This window comes from Heterocephalus glaber, unplaced genomic scaffold (genome assembly GCF_053883595.1).
Source record: "Heterocephalus glaber isolate CG9 unplaced genomic scaffold, H.glaber_assembly_v1.0 deba00001579, whole genome shotgun sequence".
Lineage (NCBI taxonomy): Eukaryota > Metazoa > Chordata > Mammalia > Rodentia > Bathyergidae > Heterocephalus > Heterocephalus glaber.
The window spans coordinates 2,779,141-2,784,908 of record NW_028258360.1 but is presented as its reverse complement, the minus strand read 5'-3'; the positions used below and the strand labels follow the sequence as shown (position 1 = coordinate 2,784,908).

The 5,768-nt window shown below is 38.4% G+C and overlaps 1 protein-coding gene across 4 annotated transcripts in view; it reads left to right on the top strand.

Moving 5' to 3' along the window:
- The window catches only part of Fgf14 (fibroblast growth factor 14), a 629,887-nt gene that overhangs the window by 106,839 nt on the left and 517,280 nt on the right, over positions 1 to 5,768 (top strand). The window lies entirely within an intron of this gene.

Here is a 5,768-nt window from a genome sequence, read left to right as displayed (position 1 = left end):
GTTTGTATCTAGAGCCAGCTAACTGGGCATCATGTGGGCAGGCAGCAAAGCTCAGCCTGGGCTACCAGTGTCCCTTTGCAGGCGGTCAGAAGCAGATCTGGGGTGCTGTTGTACAGTTTTGGGGTGCATAGCAGCTGCTAGTGCCTGAGCTCTATGTTTTCTGCCAGCCTTACTCTTAGGGTTTCATTTAATTCAGTTTAAGTCTTTGCAGTTCTTCCCTATGTGGCCTCAGCGTAGCTTGGATATTGTGTAGGGTGTCTCAGCTGGCTGGATGGGGATTTTCTCATTCCAAAAACATTTATTTACCAATCCATTGACTTTAATTGATGCTTATGTGTTTATATATTTACTTTGGTAAATGAGAAGAGTGTATACTTGACTCAGAGAAGAAACGCACTCCATTAGGCTTCTCATAACACCACTGTGCAAACTGCTCCACTTTCTCTCCCAAAGCCAGCTAGTTCTGCTCACTGCCCTCCACTGAGAATGCACACAATTGCTTTGCTCGGAATTAAGCCCTCTGGATAAAATGCACAAGATGGTGTTTGTAAAGTCAGCTTCCAAAGAAGAAAATGCTTGGTTTTACCTTGTAAATGATGGTTTGTCTAGGCATGCAGATAATTTACAAGATTACTTTGAGCTAGTTGGTAGTTAAATAATTTTAGCAGCTTATAGCTGAAATATTAGAAAAGTCTATATCCATTATGCCTTTATAGCAAATACTGCTTTTAGAGGCATACACGGTAAAATATGCAGCTTACTACTTATAAAATACAATTACTCAATTTTAAAGGTTTCTTTGTTTTGCTTTCTTGTGTGAAAATGTTCTAAACTAAAGAGAGAATAGCATTGTTTTTTGAAGTGGTGTTGGTTATATAATTTATATTTGATTTCTGCAGTGCTGTGTGTTCTGAAGGACACTTACAAGCTGTATGCTTTTATATAGGGCTGTGATGCAGATCTCACAGGGGAAGGCTATTCTCTGCTACAAAACAGGATGTGATTCTGTAGGCACAGTAGTTGTGGCTGGAGCTGGTGACAATAAAGGAGGGTGAGAATGGTTAGGTGATTTAAAGGAAATATTGTGAGTGGACAAGGCAATAAAACTTCTCTGGCAGGAATGACAGTGGCCTCAGATGCAGCTCAGGGTTGTAACCTGTTGTTCACTTCAGACTTCAGTCAAAGATCCCAGCCACATCTCGCAGTGTGGAGGTGCACAATGCTACATGGAGGCCAGCACTAGAAATAAATGGGAAAATTGGAAACGGGCACCATGACAAAGATGAAAGCCAAAATGAGATGTACCTCTCAACCTTAGTGCCTGGTGGCTATTGCATTCCAATGCCATGCTGGGCAGGGAGCAGCAAGACCAGATCAATTTTAATAATGTGCCATGTGGCTTACTACCGCTTGTCTTAGTTTGCTGCGGCTGCTATAAAATGCCACTAACTAGGTGATTTATAAACAACAGAAATTTACTTCTCATAGTTCTGGAGGGTAAGAAGGCCAAGATCAGGGTGCCCACAGACTGTCTCGAAAGGACCCCTTGGGGTTCATAGATGGCAACTTGCTGTTTGTCATTGCAAGAAGAGGTCAGATGGCTCTTTGAGGTCTCTGAGATTAATCCTGTCATGAGGCCTCATCCTCATGAACTAATCCCTGCCTAAATGTCCTACCTCAATACAGTCTGCTTGGGGGTTAGGATTCCAACATGCAAATTTAAGGGAGAGGTATAAGCATTCCATCCATTGCATTACCCATTGCATTATTTGATCTATTTAACCAAGCTTTCCTTTGACAACTAAGTCAATTTCTAAATATCTTGAACTTAATAGGAATAACTTAATCCTTTAAAGACTACTACATTTTGACTTTACTAGGGTCTTAGAGAAAAAGAATGAAGGAAGTACCAACACATTAACTTATGCACCAGTAAGCTAACCATGTATTAAGAGAAACGTAAATAGTTTGTAGCGATTCACCAGCAGATATGTATTGAGTGCTGTACTGGTCAGGTTCCCTGTTGCTGGGACCAAATACTTGACACCCACAACTGAAGGAGGAGAGATTTAATTTGGCTCTTGGTTTCAGAGGACTCAGGCTGTGATGGGCCAGATCAAGGTTGGAGCATCATGGTGACAAGGCGTGGTGGAGTAAAGCTGCTCACTTTGTGGTAGCCAGGAAGCAGAACAGGGGAACAGCATCAGAGAGGAAGGGGCCAGAGACCGGATAGAGACCCAAAGGCCATGCCTCCATGACCCACCAAACACACCCAGAAGAGTATTTTACTCATGCTCTAGTTGGCTCCCAAGCCAATCACCTTGACATTTGAGCTTAACAGCCACAGGTACCTGCAACATGCAGAGCGCCATGTTGAGTCAGAGCCTGTGTGGGCAGATGAAAGATGACCCAGAATCTTTTCTTATGTGTCTTAATACAGGGGGCTAATGCAGAGGTTAGTAAGGTGAACCTGCTTCGGACAGCTCACAAGACTGAACTAAATTGAAAGAAAACTAATATTTGGTGATGTATGGACAATAATATAAATTTAATTTAGATGTACAGACACTGACATAAAATTTTATCAACACATAGCTGTGCTTCTTTTAAAAGCACATTTCATGTTCTAATGGTTTTCATACCCAATGTGGATATTTTCATCTGAGAGCTGTTGATCCGCAAAATCTAAAATATTTTTTTTTTTGGTACTGGGGATCGAACTCAGGTCCTTGTGCCTGCAAGGCAGGCAGTGGAACCACTGAACTAAATCCCCGGCCCCTAAAATATAAAATATTTAATGCAGCCCCTTTATCAAAAGTTTTCCAGTGGGTTTTCTAAAGACTAGAAAGCCACTAAATAGATGATTACCACCATTAAAATTACACCTGTGGTAAATGCTGGGGAAGAATGATGTGTAAATAATCTATGAATGCAAAGACAGACCTACAGGGACAGTAAACCTTCATCACTTCCCGTGGGCTTGCAAAAGACCATCAGAGAGTGGCGGCCAACTTCTCACTGGTCATGTCATTTCGGGAATACTAAATGCAGAGGACTTTCTGACTGACTCTCGACTGCTCTAGTGTTGAAGACTTTGTAAGGCAAAGGGGCAAGAAAAAAGTTTAATAAGATCCTATAATGTCCAGGCTGTCATTGGTTACCCTTGGCAATTACATGTGCTGCAAATGAAAACCAAACCAAATAAAGACAAACCAAATAAAAACTAAACCCAGAAATTCTCTGAATATAGAGAAAAATATCAATGGATAAAATTATTTTTCTTTATTAATTTTTTTATTAGTATACGATTGGATTGAAAAAAATTGGACCCCCCAAATTTAAAGACCCAATTCAAAAATGGGCATCTGAGATGAATACATACTTTGTAGATAAAGAAATATAAATGGCAAATAAATATATGAGAAAGTGTTCAACATCACAGGTTATCCAAGAGATACAAATTAAAACAACACTGAGATTCCATCTCACTCCAGAAAGAATGGCTGCTATCAAGAAATCAACCAATAACAAATGCTGGTGGGGATGTGGGAAAAAGGAACCCTGCTCCACTGTTGTTGGGCATGTAAGATGGTGCAACCACTGTGGAAATCAGTCTGGCGATCCCTCAAAAATCTAGGATTAGAGGTCCCATTTGACCCAGCTATTCCCCTTCTGGGTATCTTTCCAAAAGAATTAAAAACATCATAATACAAGGATATATGCATACCCATTTTTATAGCAGCACGGTTTTTAATAGCTAAATTTTGGAAACAACTCAAATGCCCATCAAGGGATACATGGATAAAAAAGATGTTTTAAAAAAATATAATGGAGTACTACTTAGCCATAAAGAAGGATAAACTTGAGACATTTCTAGGTAAATGGATAAAATTATTTTTTAAAAATGAAAAAAAACCTTGTACAAATATATGCAATTATAAAAATGTGTTTTACTTCATAAATAAGCAAAAAATAGCATATTTTTGTGTCAGAGGGTATTGTATTACAATAATAATTTTCTACTGAGAAGTTCAAAGTACTTGTTTTAGTTCTCTGAATATTATTATGGAATAGTAAAAAATGTAAATATCTTATTCTGGATCCAGGACTAATACAAAGCTGAACCTTTGAACCAGTTTTCCTGTTAACTGTCGAGAATAACCGGCTAGATGAAAATAAGACCATGCACTTAATTGTGAACACAATCACTCTGTTAGTCTTTTCTACCACAATTGGGAGAAATAAAAAAGCTAGATAGGATAAAATCATTGTTTTGGAATGGAATTGATGTTAAATAAGTGTTGAGGAGCCTTTGCAACTTCAAAGACTACTTTATCTTCTGATGAAAAGTTTTTAAAAATCATACACCCTCAAAAGATTTCTGCTCATATGCGAAGCTTCAAAAGATTTTCATTGATCAAACAATAATTGAGGGTCTGCTATGTGCCAGGCACGGTGTCTGACGCCTGCAATGACAGGAAGAAGAGGGAAGGTTAGTGTGGTGCCCAGACATTGGGAGGACAAAGTCAGAACATTGGACTTCAGTGGCCAAGGCATTAAAGTCTCTGTGATGGAGTAAGGGATTTTGGAGGGGAGTAAACATAATGATATTTTATGCATAATAACAGTAAAATTTTAGCTCTAATTTAACAAAAAAATCCACCCTGAGATATTTTCCAGTATGTTTTCCAGGGCCAGTTATGTTATAAAAAGAATATTTATAAAACTGAACACTCATATTATAAATTTTTATCATCTAAAGTATTTTCTCATGTGATCTAATCTCCTGCTCTGGCCTGTAATTTGAATAAGACACTTCTCCCCTGAGGAGAAGAAGAAAATAGACAAGGTTTCCAGAGGGATGTTTGTACAAAGAATGACTTCCTCTCATTGCATGTCTAATCTTTAACAATTCCTACAAAACATGTTTTTGTGATTATATCCCTGGAAATGTTATAAATTATGTCATGTATGAAATCTACTCTTCAGTGATATTTGATCTCATGCTCTTAGTGTAGCACAAGACAGAGCTCATACAAATTTGTGTTTACAGGCAGATGAAAGCAAAACCAAAATATATTTAGGAGAGAGAGACTTTAGACTCAAGATTTTACTCTTCCTGGTAGCCATCGTTATTAAAACCCACATTTCATAACTCCTGTCAACAGTGTGTCAAAGACAGCAGGATTGACCAGGGATGAGAGGTCTTTACCACCCTTGAGGGAAGGAAGAAAATGTTTGCCTCCTTTGGAAATAAGTCCCAAGAATTGTGTTCATAGCGTGGTTTGTAAAAAAATTACAGGAAGTACCTTAGATGCATCGTAGTATTATTAATTTTAAATCAGCAGTCTCCAACCTTTTTGGCACCAGGGACCATTTCATGGAAACAATTTTTCCATGGACTAGGAGGCTGGTTTCAGGAAGATTCAACTGCATTGCATTAATTGTACACTTTATTTCTATTATTATTACATTGTAATATATAATGAAATTGTACAACTCAACATAATGATAAATCAGAGGAAGCCCTGCGTTTCCTCCCTTGCAACTAGAAGGTCACATCTGGGGTGATGGAAGACAGTGACATCTGAAGTAAGTGGCTTTTGTCCTGTCTACTCTGTAATCTCATTTTGATTGTGGTCATTGAAGAAAAACCCTACTTTACAAAGATAGGATGTTGGAAACAGAAGCAGGTTTTTCAGTACTTCTATGGCAATCTTGGGATATCCCACCTTGACTTTAATCCAGAACTTATGGAGATTTGAAGT